We start from the raw sequence: 17,375 nt of genomic DNA, 5'->3' as shown, positions 1-17,375 counted from the left end.
GCCAGTCCCGCACCATACCTGCACTCCTCAGCCCTTGGGCGGTTGATGGGACCCGGCGCCGCGGAGCAAGGGACGGCACCCCTTGGGGAGGCTCGGGCTGCTGCGCAGGAGCCCACTGCCGGGGCGGGCTCGGACATGGCGGGCTGCAGGTTCTGAATCCTGCCACGCGGGGAAGCGACTGAGGCCCCGCGAGAATTCAAGCGAGGTGCAGACAGACCGGCAGTGGTGGGAGACCCAGCGCACCCTCCGCAGCTGCTGGCCCGGGTGCTAAGCCCATCACTGCCGCTGGCTGACCGCTCAAACTGTGGGGCCCGCGAAGCCCAGGCCCACCCGGAACTCACACTGTTCCAAGAGCGCAGCACGCAGCCGACGTTCCGGCCCGCGTCTCTCCCTCCACACCTCCAGGTAAGCAGAGGGAGCCAGCTGAGGGGGTGCTGGGAGCGAGGGAGGGCTGCCAACACGCTGTCACCTCTCAGCAGTGTCAAGAAGAAATGAGAAAGAAGCAAAAGAGGAAACCCCTGCTAAACCCATCAGATCTCGTGAGACTTATTCACAATCATGAGAATAACAAGGGAAAGAGCAGACCCCATGATTCAATTACCTCCTCCTGGGTCCCTTCCACAACACATGAGAATTCTGGGAGATATAATTCAAGTTGAGATTTGGGTGGGAACACAGCCAAACCATATCATTCTGCCCCTGGCCCCTCCAAATCTCATGTTCTCGCATTTCAAAACCAATCATGCCTTCCCAACAGTCCCCTAAACTGTTAACTCATTTCAGGGTTAACCTAAAAGTCCACAGTTCAAAGTCTTATCTGAGACAAGGCAAGTCCCTTCCCACTATGAGCCTGTAAAATCAAAAGCAAGCTAGTTATTTCATAGATACAATGGGGATACAGATATTGGGTAAATATAGCCATTTCAAATGGGAGAAATTGTCCAAAACAAAGGGGTTGCAGGGCCCATGCAATCCAAAATCCAGTGGAGCAGTCAAGTTTTAAAGCTCCAAAATGATCTCCTTTGACTTGAGGTCTCACATCCAGGTCACACTGATGCAAGAGGTGGGTTCCCATGATCTTAGGCAGGTCCACCTCTGTGGCTTTGCAGGCTACAGCCTCCTTCCTGGCTGCTTTCACAGGCTGGTGTGTTGAGTGCAGCTTTTCCAGGTACACAGTGCAAGCTGTCGGTGGATCTAACATTCTGCCTGTTACCCAGTTCCAAAGTCACTTCCACATTTTGGGGTATCTTTCCAGCAACACCCCATTCCCAGTACCAATTTACTGTATTAATCCATTTTCATGCTGATGATAAACACATAGCCAAAACTGGGAAGAAAAAGAGGTTTAGGCTGGGTGCGGTGGCTCACACTTGCAATCCTAGCATTTTGTGAGGCTGAGGCGGTTGGATCACCTGAGGCCAGGAGTTTGAGACCAGCCTGACCAATATGGTGAAACCCTGCGTCTACTAAAATTACAAAAATTAGCCCAGGTATGGTGGTGTGCACCTGTAGTCCCAGCTACTCGGGAAGCGGAGGCAGGGGAATCGCTTGAACCCAGGAGGTGGAGGTTGCAGTGAGCCTAGATTGCACCACTGCACTGCAGCCTTGGTAACACAGCAAGACTCAATCTAACAACAACAACAAAAATTAAACAAAAGAAATGAAAGAGAGGGTTAATTGGACTTACAGCTTCACGTGGCTCTGGAGGCCTCAGAATCATGACAGGAGGTTAAAGGCACTTTTTACGTGGCAGTAGCAAGAGACACTGAGAAAGAAGCAAAAGTGGAAAACCCAGACCCATCAGATCTCGTGAGGCTTATTCACCATCATGAGAATAGCACAGGAAAGAGCAGCCCCTATGATTTAATTACCTCCTCCTGGGTCTCTACCACAACACATGGGAATTCTGTGAGATAAATTCAAGTTGAGATTTGGGTAGGGACACGGCCAAACCATATCAGAGGAGAAAGCTAATAAAGTAATTCTGATATCGTGGATTGATGTTTTCAAGGAAATGGGAGACTATGTCCCCTGTGTAAAGTTGTATATGTTAACAAGAGATTCCTGATACAAAACTCAGACACAAAATAATGTAAAATTGTATATTACTAAATGTACAGTGACAATAAACAAAAGATTACTCTCCAGAATATAGAAAGTACTACATGTAAGTAAGAAAATGAAAAACAATTCTATTTAAATGTGGATAAAAAAGAATAGCATCTAAGAAAGAGGAAATGTACAAGTTTATATGTGTGTACAAGAGAGAAAAGCATATGCAATATGATTACTATTGAAAGAAATGCAAAGTATTTTACATAAAGGTAACATTTTATATCTGTCATACTGACTTTTATTAGCTACCAGCTTGAGTGAAAATTGTTATTATCCCTTTGGAAAATATGTTGGCATTATATTGTTAAGTATAGCTTCCAAGCTAGAAAATTTAATTTAAGTTTGTAGCATAGTTTATAGAAACATATACAGTTGGTGAAATGCACAAATATGGTCTTTATGCAGTTTTTTTACGATTGAAAAAAATGAGCTTGGCATGGTTGGTGGCATATGTAAATCAAGCTACTCGGCAGGCTGAGGTGAGAGGATCACTTGATGCCAGGAGTTCGAGACCAGCCTGAGCAACACAGTAAGACCACCTATCTCTAAAAAAAAATTAATAACTAGCCAAGCATGGTGGCATATACCTGTAGTTTCACCTTTTGGGAGGCTTAGGTGAGAGGATCATTTGAACCCAGGAGCTGGAGGTTGAAGTGAGCTATATTGTACCACTGCACTCCATTGTGGATGACAAAGGGAGAAGTGATTTAAAATTTTTAAGCAATCTTAATTTTTTGCAACAAAATAAATGAATTAATGTTTAAATATTAATAGGATGAGTCTGACACAGCATTTCAAAGGAATGATTCATGTCAGTGCAGACATGAATAATAAAAATTTAAAACATAAAAGTAAGCCAAAAAATAATGCATCCAACATAGAATTGCTTATTAACAAAACCAGAACCCAAACAGAGCATAGTAATCACATACACACAGTCCCACACATAAAAAAGTTGTGTTACATGCATATATAATGCAACTATAGGAAAAATCATGGCAATGTGTCTTCTAGTTTTGGTATTACAGATAAAATCTTGGACAATGTCATCCTTGTCCTCACAAGAAAAGTGTAAGAAACTGAATAGTCATATTCAAGCTACAAATAATCAAAGAAAAAGAGAAAATCTACAAAAAAATTTGGGGTTGGGAGAAACACCTATATAGGACAAATAATAAGAATTATATAAGACTATGCTTCAGAAACCATGAAAGGTAGAAAATAGTGGAGTAAAATATATAAACTATTAAAAAAAAAACCTCAACAACCTAGAATTCAGTATAGAATAGAATTCCTCTACAAAAGTAAAGATTAAATGAAGTCCTTTCAGATAACCAAAAATTGAATTTTGTTGCCAGTAGGCCTAATTTGAAATAAATGTTAAAATATTTTTTTCAGGAAGAAGGAAAATACTATAGAGAAAAATCTCGGTTCCATATAAAGAGAATGTTGGAATAGGAATAAATTAAGGTAAAATAAAATTATTTATTTTTATATTATTAATTGATCTAACAAAGAAATTAATAATTGCATCAATGTACTGAGTGAATGTAACTTTTGGATAAGTATGATGTATGACAAAAATCTTCTAAAAGATGAGAGGAAAACTGAAAATACATTGTCATAATGTACTTGCACTACCCATGAAACAGTATATTGTTATTTGGAAGTAGAATAAATTAGTAATAAATCTATATTTCAAGCTCAAGGGCGACCACTAAATAAGTATGTGCTAGTATGTTAATATTCTAATAGAAAAATGTGGTAGTATGTTGATATTCTAATAAAAAAATAAATAGGGTTAGTCACAATAAAAGTTCAGTTAAAACCGGACAAGGCAAAAAAGATATACAGGTAGCAAAGAAACATATGAACATTACTCAAGCACCATGTGTCAGGAGGAAATTGCAGATTAACATAAGATACAACTACATACCTAGCAGAGTGGCTAAAACCCCAAACACTGACAGTACCCAATGCCGGTGAGGATGTGGACCACATAAACTCATTGAGTGCTGGCCAGAATGCAAAATGGTACAGCCACTTTGGAAGATATTTGGCATTTTTAAAAATATAAGTAAACATACATTCACATTATGATCCAAATATTGTTTTATGCAAATTAGTAGCGTACTTATGTAGACAGAAAAAACCTTGCACAAAAATGTTTATAGCAGCTTTATTAAAAATTATAAAAAACTGAAGCAATCAGGATGTCTTTCAATAGAGGAATAGATTCTAATATGTGGCACATTTATAAAATAGATGATTTTTCAATAGTATAAAGTAATCAGCCATCATTCCATTAAAAAACACCAAGGAATTTACATTGCACATTGCTGAGTCTAAGAAGCCAATGTGGAACGCTTACATACTGTGTGATCCAAATATACGATATTGTGAACAAGGCAAAACTATAGATACAGTAAAATACTGGTGATTGCCAGGAAGTTATTGCAGGGGATGAAGGTAGATGAGGAGTTGGGAACAGGATGAATAGCTGAAGAGGAAATATTTAAAGCAGTGGAACTATTTTGTATGATACTGTAATGCTGGACACATGACATCACGAATTTGTCAAAATCCATAAAACTGTAGATACTAAGAGGAAGCCTAATTTGCATTATGAACTTTATAATAATAAGAACGGTTTTACTACTGACCCATCAGCTATGATAAATGTGTCACACTAATGCAAGATAACAGAGGAAACTCTGTGTGTATGTGTGTGTATGGGGGAGGTATATGGAGATTCTCTGGAATTTTTCTCAATTTTTCTCTAAACCTCAAACTGCTTTAAAAATAAAGTTTTCATTTTTTAAAATCATGACAACTATTAAAACAAAATTTAGATTATTATTGAGGTGAAGAGATAGAGAGGAATATAATTAGGAGAGGCATATTAAGGCCTTCAAAATAATTATGTACTATTCTTTAGGTCGATGGTGAGCAAATGAGTGTTTTATTACTAAATATATCATACCTACAAAAATTGTTGTATGTGTAAAAGATTTTTTCCGATCTTGTCATGTAGGAAACTGTAGCCCTTTTACTAAAATGATAAGAGAGCATGTTCGTACTTGGTATATGTTTGTTTTTTTCCTCCGAAATGCTAAACCAAAATAATTTTAGTATATATAGTATAATTTTGTCCTCAGTTTAGTTGTTTTGTTTATTTTAACATCTGAGACAGAACTTCTCTCTTCCATATTGAAATCATTATATATTTTTTATTTGAGCATGGACATTTTAGTTTTCTATTGCGTGATAAAATATACTACATACCATATAGTTTATTTATTATTCATAATATGTGTGGTATTCAGAAATATATTAACATCCATTAAGAAATCCAGGATCTGCCGGGCGCGGTGGCTCACGCTTGTAATCCCAGCACTTTGGGAGGCCGAGGCGGGCGGATCACGAGGTCAGGAGATCGAGACCATCCTGGCTAACACGGTGAAACCCCGTCTCTAGTAAAAATACAAAAAAAAATTAGCTGGGCGCGGTAGCGGGCGTCTGTAGTTCCAGCTACTCGGGAGGCTGAGGCAGGAGAATGGCGTGAACCCGGGAGGCGGAGCTTGCAGTGAGCCAAGATAGCGCCACTGCAGTCCGGCCTGGGCGACAGAGCAAGACTCCGTCTCAAAAAAAAAAAAGAAAAAGAAATCCAGGATCACTGAAACTGCGTATTAAAGTAATATATAAGATAAAGTCTTCTTACTCTTGGTGGAAATTAATGAAATGATACATATATGATATAGAATATTTGAATAAACTAACCTAAAAAAACTTACTTTATGCCTTAGATGTTGTGCTACCAAACAGCATACCTGAGACTGGGCAAATTATAAACAACATAAATTTATTTCTCATAGTTCTGGATGCTGGAAAGTCCAAGATCAAGGTGCTGGCGAGTTCAGTGCCTGGCATTGGCTGCCCTCTGCTTCCAAATTGGCAACTTCTTGTTGCATCTTCCAGAGGGTATGAACACTGTGTCCTCACATGGCAAAGGAATGGAAGCAGCAAACTGGTTCCCTCAGCCCTTTCATGAGGCAATAATTCATTCCTGAGGGCCAAGCAATCATGGCCCCACCTTTTAATACTATTACATTGGGGATTAAATTTCAACATTTATATTAGAGAGGACACAAGCATGCAAATAATAAGCACTTTATGTGTGAAAAGTGGCTATAAATGGTCATTTTATAAATGGGCACCTTCAGATGCTGAGGTAGAAGGATTGCTTGAGGGTAAGAGTTTGAGGCCAATGGCCATAAAAGCCATATATGGCTTTCCAGGTATTGCTTTGATTGGTCATGTATCTATTCTGGTGATAACCACCTTTCCCAAAGCAAGTTTTAGAGCTCTCCCTTTGGATTTGTGCTCAATTTCATAGGACATTTGTTTGAGACTACTTAATCTTTTCAACTCTTTCTGTGTCTGTGAATAAAGTGAGTGGGATGACTAAATAAGGTAATAAAGTTTTAGTTAAGAAGTAATGATTGAGACTTGGTGCAGTCGCTCACACCTGTAATTCCAGCACTTTGAGAGGCTGAGGTGGGAGCATTGCTTGAGGGCAGGAGTTTAAGACCAACCTGGGCAACACAGCTAGACTCTGTCTCTAAAAAAAAAAAAGGAAAAGAAAAAAAAATTAAAAATTAGCCAAACATGGTGGTGGGTACCTGTAGTCACAGCTACTTGGGAGGCTGAGGTGGGAGAGGTGCTTGAGCCCAGGAGTTCCAGGTTGCAGTGAGCTATGATCATGCCACTCCACTCCAGCCTGGGTCACAGAGAAAGACCCTGTCTCTTAAAAAATAAAAAAAGTTGATTACCAAATGATATAGTGTATTTTTTTATGTGGTGTGTGGTGTATACTCCATATATTGGCTCCAAAGTTATGTTCAAAAAAGGATTTTAAAATGTTCTGGAACAATGAAAGTGTCATTAAAAACAACATGCGACACCTAGGTTATTGCAAAGAAAAGTCGTTTTGTGCATAAGATTTGATAAATTTGTTACATAAATAAAATATTTTAAACTTACATTTAAACCTTCATATTTCTTTGTAGATCTAATTTTCATCATGGAATTTAATACAATATATCAATTGAATTTTCAGTGCTGTAAGGTCTGAAACCACTAATTCTATTTCCTCAGAATATATTACAGAGCTTGGAAACTTTAGACCTCCTAGGAGTAGAAGTTTACTATAGTAATGTAAAAGGCATGTCTTTTTTTTGCTTAACATCTTTTACTCCACTATAAGATAACGTATTTTCTAAGGATTTGTCTAACACAAACACAATGCCATTCATAATTTTGATAAACATAATTGTTATCTTGCATAGAATGAATAAAATTTATTTATTCAAGAGACATTTATAAAAGTATCTATCTACTATGTACATATACTGAGAGGCTTACATATAGTATTTCCAGTGTTCCTAACAACCCACCATGCAGCTGTGTTCTTTTTGTAACTGCTGTTTATCATTCAGTGAATGAAGAAGAATCAGAGAATTGAAGTGATTTTCTAAATGTCACCATAATGTACAAATTAGCCACACATTAGGCAAACTCTTCTCTTTGGTCTATTTCCTTTATATATACCCAAGGAGGATCACTTTTCTATATGATTTATTTCAGCATTTACACATATTATGTGCAAGCCATTGTTTTCTGAGTTATAGGAATCTGCTGAGAATGAAGATATTGTTGTCAATCTGTGGGGAAAAAAACCTCTTTGGTAGAGTAATTTTATTTTTCTTCCTTTTGAAATGAAACACATTTACTTAATTTGCTAAGACACTTTTATATTTTCACATGAATTTTATACCTGCCATCTTATGTTTTAGAAAGTTGTCACTTTCAGCAAATACTTAATGTATTGCTTTACTAAAATTGTTTGGGATCTAATAGTGAATGATTGGTCTTGTGATAATAGAGCAGGTACAATTGACAACTCTGTACTTGCAGATTCCACTGAACCAACTGGACCCACAAGAGTGGCACATTGCCCCTGACAGAAGATAGTTTCTTCTTCCTTTGTTTGAAGATCATGTATGTGCTTTATAAAATAAAGTTTGCCTGCCTCAGGATTCAGCCTAATGTCTCTTCTGGGCAACCAGACCAAAAATAATCCTCAGTCTAGTTAGAATAGCATAGTATAACTGAGTGGAAGCTGAGCTTTAAAGACAGAAGAGATTATATAAAACAAGTAAGTTTCAGAATCTGGTTAATAAGTACTGTCAGAAGCTATTTGATATAGCAGGGAAAACATAAAATTGAAGAAGGGAGAATTTGTTGATATGGGAGAATCCTCCTGTGATACAAGATTTAATACTCTGACAAGAATCATTTGGAATGATTCTATCATGCTATTATGATGTCTCTTTTAATCTTGGATAAAGCAATGGCTCATGGTAAATAAAGTAGAAATGCCAAAAATGCTGGTAAAGAAGGTATAAGGTACCTAGGCTTAGAGAAATGAGGATTGTAAAGTACATAGTTAACATAAGGCTAGAAAACCCACTGGCTAACTAGATTCATCAGGGATGAATCTGGAGGACACACCATTTACCAAAGTGATAAGGAATGTGCAGGTGAGAGGGGCACCACTGTCTTTGAGAACCTCAGTCGTCGTGGCTTTTTTTTTTTTTCTTTTTTGCAGGCCAGGGCTAATAGTAAGTGATGAAGCTGTAAAAGAATTGGTACTCTGAGAGGCCAGGAGGTAGCACCTAAATGTCAAAAGTCACTTGGACACAATACTTAATAATGAGCAGCAACAACAGAGTGGTAGTTAAAGGAGCCCATCTTTAGAGATCTAAGGAGATGATTGATGATAGAATACAACGTTTCTACAGGGAGATGCATAAGCATTCAACAAGGATAACTGCTTATGTGATTGTCTTTCATTTGAATGTCTCTCTATCAGTTCAACATTATCATGTACTACAATGGACTCTTGATTTCTTCCTGCCACAGTTATTTGTGCATACACAAGTCTTTTTAGTACTTGCTAGCAGCATTTAAATACACCCCCAAATTTTTCATTATACTGGATTCTTTCTTTATCTCCGTACTGAAATCTATTGTCAGCAAATAAGATTTTTCATCTACCTCCCATGTGGTTCTCTACATAAAGGCAAAAATGAATCATTTTAAAATACCAATGAAATATTGTTGCTTCCTCCCCGAACTGCATCAATGACTTTGTGTTACATTTAGAATACAATTCATATTTCAGGGCTTTGAGTTCCTACATGATCTAATTGTTTCTCCAACCTTAATCAGGTGTACTCTACAGACTGGACTAACTAGGACTAATTACAGACCATTAGTTTGTTTGAACAGAACACAGTCTTTCCCAACTGAAACACTTTGCACATGCTGCTGTCTTTTTATCCCTGGCTAGAATAACTTCCTCAAAAAGTTCTTTACCGAGTGCATTATTTAAAACAGCCATCCTGCACCATTTTCTGTCTCCATCCCTTGTTTATTTCACATATGATACCTGTGACAATTTGGTTTTTGCACTTCTTTGTTAACCTTTAGTTTAGCTGTCTTCACACTGAAATGTGCATTATGCAAGGCCAAAGAAGCTGTCCGTCACTTTCGTTGTGGAATCCCAGGTGCTTAGCACAGATTCTAGCACATAGTATGAACTCAATAACTAATTTTCGATAAATTCATCAACATAAACTGAGCGCTCCAGTTTACAGTCTCTAAATTCCATATGCAACTACAACAATGTATGCAAGGCAACAATCATGTGGTCTGCTTATCACTCCTTTTCTCAGAACAACAGCCCCCTTTTTAAAACTTGCTCTACTCCAAACACTTTTGCGCCAAAGGGAACTTTTTCATCCTTCTATTATCCAGCCGAACCCTAGCCATGATTAATGTGAAAAAAATAAAACCAACACAAATAGGGAAAAACATATAAGATGAACCAATCCTTGTGTGAGATCCAACGTACTTTTGGTTCAGCTTCCTTTCTTCGTTTTTGTTGATTTGTTCAATTTCTTGGATTTTTCTTTTTTAGCCAAAACTCAACTCCTTTCTTTCAAAAACCCAATCCCTTTCCTTCAAACTTTAGCCCTAGTTAGATTAGGATCTCTGACACATTTAACTGAAAGAGTCCTAAATAATAAGATACACTTAGATTCTTTGATAGAAAGGCAGAAAATATATAACACTAATTATATGATTTCTTGAGTTTTTAAACACAACTACATGTCCTGCTCATCTTGTGAGAATAGATGCTCATAAAAGCAAGTTATCCAGCTGGCGAGCCAATGGCTAAGTCTTGGATAGTTTTCTGAATGTCAGTACAAGATGATACATCTTTTCAGTTAAATTTAATTTGCCTTCACAATAAAAATTGAAAACCATTGAAATTTTCTGCATTTGCTCAGTGTGTTGTTTCTGATTAATTTTATTGATGATTTAACTTGGCCTTCAGATTTCTAATCAAATGGATTTTCAAAGTCCTGTTAATTAAAATAACAGCGTTTACAATGTAGCATGGAAATATAGATGCAAAAAATACATTTGCATGTCTTATTGTTAATAGAAGGCCACATATATATTTTAATATCTCTACTGTAATCCTCATTAAGATTACTGTCAGCAAGCTACAGTTCATCATATCAAATGGCAATATAATGCACAGTGATTTCTGTTTCTAATTCTACACTGTTCTTTATAGCCTTATCATTTCTATTTTATTGCAGTTGTTAAGCAGGACAAGAATATTGTATGCAAGCTAGTGTTTTCCTAAGCCATTTCACAGTGCACACTTAGTTGCAATAATAATTCATTTTATATGGTCTTAGTATATATTATGAAGCTATTTCCCAGAATGAAAATGTTGATATATAAAACAAAATTATGCTTGTTTAAATTGTTATGCAACAAGAAATAATGGATGAAGTCTGATTTGATTAGCAACCATATCATTTACATATGTATCTTAAGGGAAGTTAGTTTTAAAATTGCGTATTTATAATGTGGTTTCCTAAGAAATTTGATAACTGAGATATAAAGAAGTTAAGGCATGATACACTTTTTGTTTCTAAAAATATTTTAAGAATTTCAGGAGATAAATTATTTAGGGTTATAGTATTAAACTGATATATTTATAATACTTAATAGCCACTTATATTTTTAACTTATTGACTATTAATAATTATTCAATATTTTATTAATTAAATGAATGAATTTCCACCTGCGACAAATAATTTTCAACTATTTGGGAATAAGTTTTTCAGCTCCAGATAATATAACATGATTTAAAAAATACATATAGAATTAAGAATACATTCTTCAAAAGTTAACTTACACACAGTTAATATAATTTCAAAATACTTTGCCTTGGAGCAAAATAGGAGTCAATATATAAAAAGACATACCGTTGATGCTACTATTTTAGACTCAGTTTTGTCACTCACCCTTTTTGAACCTCAGCATTCTGTTCTACATGAAAGCATTAGCTTAAATCTACTCTGATTCTTTTTTTCCTCTTAACCTTTTGTAAAACCAATTCATATTCTCTCAGAAGAAGCAATTGAATCTACTAGAATATTTTGGATTTGGAGAGCTTCGATAATTCAGATTATGCAATAATATTTAATATTTGGAATAATCAGAGTTTGGAGTGAAAAAGTACCTTCACATCTCTTCAGTCCACTCTCTTTACCCCAAATGAAACATTGTTTCTCAGGAACTTCACCAGAAGCTATCAAAAGGTTGTCTCCACACCTGGATTTAAAGCATTGGTAAGTTTGTATGCTTTTTTCTCATAATTAATTTTTGTCTTTATTCTATTTCTGTATCTTCAGTAAAATTTAGTGGGCTAATAAGAAAAAATTCAAGATTTAAAATTTGTAAGCTTATTAGCAAAATTTAATTACTTATTTTATCCACACATTTAAATTCATAGATTGTTATCTAATTCATTATCTAAGAGGAAGCATGTGGGAGAGCAAAATGAAGTTGCCTTTATGTCTTGCTGGCTTTTCCCAGCAAAATGTCTAAGTTCAAAAGGACCTCAAAAAGTGTGCAGAGTGATAAAATGAAGGGGATATAAGAGCACAATGTCTTGAAAACACATGAAGGGCAAAAAATGATCATGAAATTGAAAGGATATTAGTCTGGCTGACTGAGAAGAGAAAAATAAGAGGAAAAGTTTTAAAGGTCTTTAATATAAAGGTAGCGTATGTTGTGCTTAGCATCACTGTGAGAGATTGATGAGGTCAGAAGGGAAATTCATATGCAGCACAATTGAACATGGAGGATTATAGGTAGTGTCAGAGAAAACTCCTCCTGTGCCCTAATCATGACAGGGAACTAGCAGGTTATTTTCAAACTAGAAGTGGTTATGAGCACAGGAAGAAGATAGAACAGGGATAACGGACATTCGAGCCGCAACCTTTGTTGATCTGTGACTAAATCTCAGATGTAGCCTTTCCTCATTAGTAATGTGCTGAATTATCCTAGGATAATACAATAAAACAGGACAAGGAAGAAAGAGAGCACTAATTTAGAACTTGAGTTAAATAAAATTTTACTTGTTAATGCTGCTGTTCTTGCTCAACTGAATCTGTGGACTAAGATTCATTCTCATTAAATTTGATTTAATGTTACATAAGAGAATGAAATGGATAATTGGGTAACTTTCCCTTACGTATCTGATAGAGAAGATTGAAGAATTTCCTGATGAGCTACAATTTAAAAAACACAAAATATATGCAACTGTATGCATGAATCTCCAGAACATAATTCGGAACAAAAATGCACTAAAAGTTTATGTTTATACCCTATGATTTTATTTATATAAATGTAAACACAAGCCGTGGTCTTAAATGACAGGATTACAGCTACTTTGGGTGTAGAGTAGTGTCTGGGAAGGGGCATGTCAGAGGCTTTTGGTTGTCTCACTAATATTGCTTTTATTCATCTGAATATTGATTATGTGTTTTTTGTAAAGAAAATTGTGATTAATTAATAAGTTGTGTAATAATCTGCATGTATTTCTGCTTGCCATTTATATTTTGATGATATTTATGTAAAATGTATTCCGTGTATTTCCAAATATTGTTTATTCTAAGAATTCAAATGTGTTATAATTTCAGAAAATCTTTATATGTAAATCAGTACAGCAATAAATTAGAATAGAAACACCATAGAATTATAGTAGTTTAATCAAAACTCCAAATGAAAAATAGAAAAAAGCTACATAAGATAGAACACTTTACTAGAAACTAACATCAATATTTGTCCAAAATGTAACTTATTTTATTAAAAGGATAAATTTATATATATTTATTTATATGGGTTTAAAATAAAATATATACACAATATATAAATATTATGTGAAATAATATGTACACACATGCAGGTGAATTTCACTATTCATAGTAGTTATGTTCTATAAATTCACCAAAAATACTGACTTAGAGAATACTAAGCCCCTATGGGAAATACAGGGTTAGTGTCCTGTGCACTCTGGCTACACATTTTCAGCAACCAATCAACACATAACCTTGTTTCATGCGTGCTTCAGTCTAAAGACACCGTATTTAGTAATAATTGTTGATTCATTAACATTGAACTCGCAGCCAATAGCACTATCATTTGTGCCTGAACAGAAATCATCTAATACACCTGATTTCTCCATATAGTGGATCACAGTCTTCTTGCACTCAGGAATACTAGAAAGCACTTCAGCACTAGGCTGAGGGGGAGAAGCATTTGAAAGCGTAAAGTCACTAGTAAAAAGCAAATAGTGCAAATAATATTGCACAAAGAGACCTCAGAAAGGTCACTGATTAGGATATGAGAATTGAAACAAGAAGACAGAAAGTCACGTTGTTCTACCTTAGGTGTTGTATATCAGGCAAATCAAATTTTTTGCTGCTCTGAGAACGTTCACAAATGATGGCAAAAGCACCTCAAGTATTAACTTGAGGATTGCAAATAAATTTTAGCTCATAGGGGAATTTACAAATATGGAATCTGTGAATAATAAGAATTGACTGCAGTTAGTTTAAGCAGTTGTGAAAAATTGAAGGCCAACACCACACCAGGTGTAAAAAACATCAAATTACCAAATTTTAAATGTTAAATTTTCCTCTAATATTTTAACGAATGTCAACATACAGTCAACTAATTTGGAATTGCTGTGGGTGAGTTGCTAGAGAAACATGAATATTTGGAAATTTATTCAACTCAAAATTTTTTCCCAAGACAGACAATTTAGGAGAGCAATTAAAATCATTTGCAAGAGTGAGAGTGGCAACCTGCATTTCAGTATACTGTACCAATGTGGTCATTTTTTTCCCCAGCTCATCACTGCCCCCTACGTGAAATGAACTGTTAATAATTCAAGAAAGCTTTTAAAATCATTTAAGGCATTTTGGTTTGTACTTGTAATCATTAAGAACAATTTCAGGCTTCTGCTCTTCTGGTTCGACAGACAGCTGCATCTTCTCATGTATCACTAGCCGCTTCCCTGAGACACCATGGTGAAGGTGAAGGCCAGAGTCAATGGATTTGACTATATTGGGCACCCAGTCACCAGGGCTGCTTTTAATTCTGGTAAAGTGGATATTGTCACCATCAATGATGCCTTCATTGACCTCACCAACATAGTCTACATGATCTAGTATGATTCCACACATGGCAAATTCCATGGTACAGTCAAGGGTGAGAATGGGAAGCTTGTCATCAATGGAAATCCCATCATAATCTTCCAGGACCAAGATCCTTCCAAAATCCAATGGGGTGATGTTGGCACTAAATATGTTGTGGAGTCCACCAGTGTCTTCACCACCATGGAGGAGGCTGGGGCTCATTTGCAGGGGGAGCCAAAAGGGTCATCATCTCTGCCGCCTCTAGTGATGACCCCGTGTTTATGATGGGCGTAAACTATGAGAAATATGACAACAGCCTCAAGGTCGTCAGCAATGCCTCCTGTACCAACTGCTTAGCACCCCTGGCCAAGGTCATCCATGACAACTTTGGCATTGTGGAGGGACTCATGACCACAGTTCATACAATCACTGCCACCCAAAAGACTGTGGATGGTCATTCCAGGAAACTGTGGCATGAAGGCCTGGGAGCTCTAAAGAACATCATCCCGGCATCTACTGGCACTGTCAAGAACATGGGCAAGGTCACCCTGAGCTGAACGGGAAGCTCACTGGCATGGCCTTCTATGTCCCCACCGCCAACCTGTCAGTCGTGGACCTGACCTGCTGTTTGGAAAAAACTGCCAAATATGATGGCATCGAGAAGGTGGTGAGGCAGGCATCGGAGGGCCCGCTCAAGGGCATCCTGGGCTACACCGAGCACGATGTTGTTTCCCTCTGACTTCAACAGCAACACCCACTCTTCCGCTTTCAGTGCTGGAGCTGACATTGCCCTCAACAACCACTTTGTCAAGCTTATTTCCTGGTATGACAATGAATTTGGCGACAGCAACAGGGTGATAGAGCTCATGGCCCACTTGACCTCCAAAGAGTAAGACCCCCAGACCACCAGCCCCAGGGAGAGCATGAGATACAAAAAGAGGCCCTCAGCTGCTGGAGAGTCCCTGCCACATTCAGTCCCCCACCACACTGAGAATCTCCCCTCCTCACAGTTTCCAAGCAGACCCCTTGAAGAAGTAGGGGCCTAGGGAGCCTCACCTTGTCATGTACCGTCAACCAAGTCCCCTGTGCTCAGCCAAACAAACAAACAAACAAACAGAACAATTTCAGCTGCAAATAAAAGAAAATAGAGAACAAAATTTCCTCATATTATTTAGATGTTGGGAGGTAGGTCCTTATCATTATAAGTTATTTCTGATTTTAAAATATCGTCAAAATCTCAGGTGTATATTTTGTATGTTGCCATTTTCTGCATGCCAGAGTTACCACAATAGTTCTAGGAGTTTCAGACACATCGAGGCATCAATTCAATTTTTTAAAAATCTCCAAAGGAAGAAGAAATGTTGTGTTTACATAGTCTTATCTGAACCCTGTAAACAACTTCTTCTAATGTGTGTTTGTTCGTAATGGTGCCACATGCTCATGGAAAAACAGGCACAGGCAAAGAGAATAGCATACTTGTGGGGTTGTGGGCTTCTTCTGTGAAACACACAATAGAGTGAAGGAGAATGCAAATCTGTATGAATTTTGAAATTCTGTAAGGACATAGGATGGGAAAGTGGATGCTTAGTAAGCAATAAATAACGTACACTACAGAATCATAACTAACACTTCATTACATGACACTATTGGCTTAGGAAGGTAAAATGTTAGAATTTAAAATACAGGGGTTTTTAAATATTTAAGTTATTTTTACCAGCTGTGTTTATTTTTCAGTGTTTTTCTTTTGTTTTATTCAAGTGAAAGTTTTTGTTATATTCACATGAAAGTTGTGTTTGAAAAAGTTTTCTGTACTACTCCTTTAACATCAACTTTATTTAGAACTCAGTGCCTTAGGGGACATTTGTTTTTAAAGAGGAGGAGACCATTCAACTGAGCTTAGGTTAAAAATGGACTTCTGTATGATTTTTATATTCCTATAAAGGATTTTTATTAGGCAATATAGTCTCAAAGATGCTGCATGTATTATTTGGAAGGGGAACAGGTTGAGGAATTAGTTCTGAAAATCAGTTTATGATTAAATACGTCACTCTAAAGAAAATAACAAAATGCAAGGTACCATCATAAAATAAAGAATGCCCAAAAATTGTAATAATAAAATTATCAGAATATGAACAGGGCTAGAAAAAAAAAGACTTAATAGAACAAAATAGAAAGCAGAACCAACCTATACATGTATGTAGAAAGTTCATCATTTGTATGGTGGTATTTCAAATTTGTGGAATCTAGATCAGTCAATTTGAATAAAAAATACTGGCTGAATTCCAGCTGGAAATCCTGGACTGTCCACTTAATATTTTCATTCTAATAGGCATCTTAACATCACAAGTTCAAAACAGAGTTCACGATTTCTTTCAATCTATCCTTTCCCATTTTAATAAATAACAAAACTCTCTACTTGATTACTCAAAATAAAAATCTTAGGGTCTTCCTAGATTCTTATCTTTTCTGCATTTCAAACATTAGTTAAACCAATTACATTGAAAGAGATAACTATTGTCATTTAAAAATGAAGTATATCTATAAAATTGTATATGGTAGCCCCTGCTTAGCCATGGGGGACACATTTCAAGACCCCCCAGTGGCTGCCTGAATCCAAAAATAATA

The 17,375-nt window shown here is 36.6% G+C and overlaps 1 pseudogene; it reads left to right on the top strand.

The window, feature by feature from the left end:
* Positions 1 to 14,639: 14,639 nt before the first annotated feature.
* Positions 14,640 to 15,643, top strand: LOC100596359 (annotated as a pseudogene).
* Positions 15,644 to 17,375: the final 1,732 nt, after the last annotated feature.

Source organism: Nomascus leucogenys, chromosome 3 (assembly GCF_006542625.1).
Source record: "Nomascus leucogenys isolate Asia chromosome 3, Asia_NLE_v1, whole genome shotgun sequence".
Classification (NCBI taxonomy): Eukaryota; Metazoa; Chordata; class Mammalia; order Primates; family Hylobatidae; genus Nomascus; species Nomascus leucogenys.
Note: the sequence above shows the minus strand (reverse complement) of the source record. Positions and strands in the feature narration are given on the sequence as shown.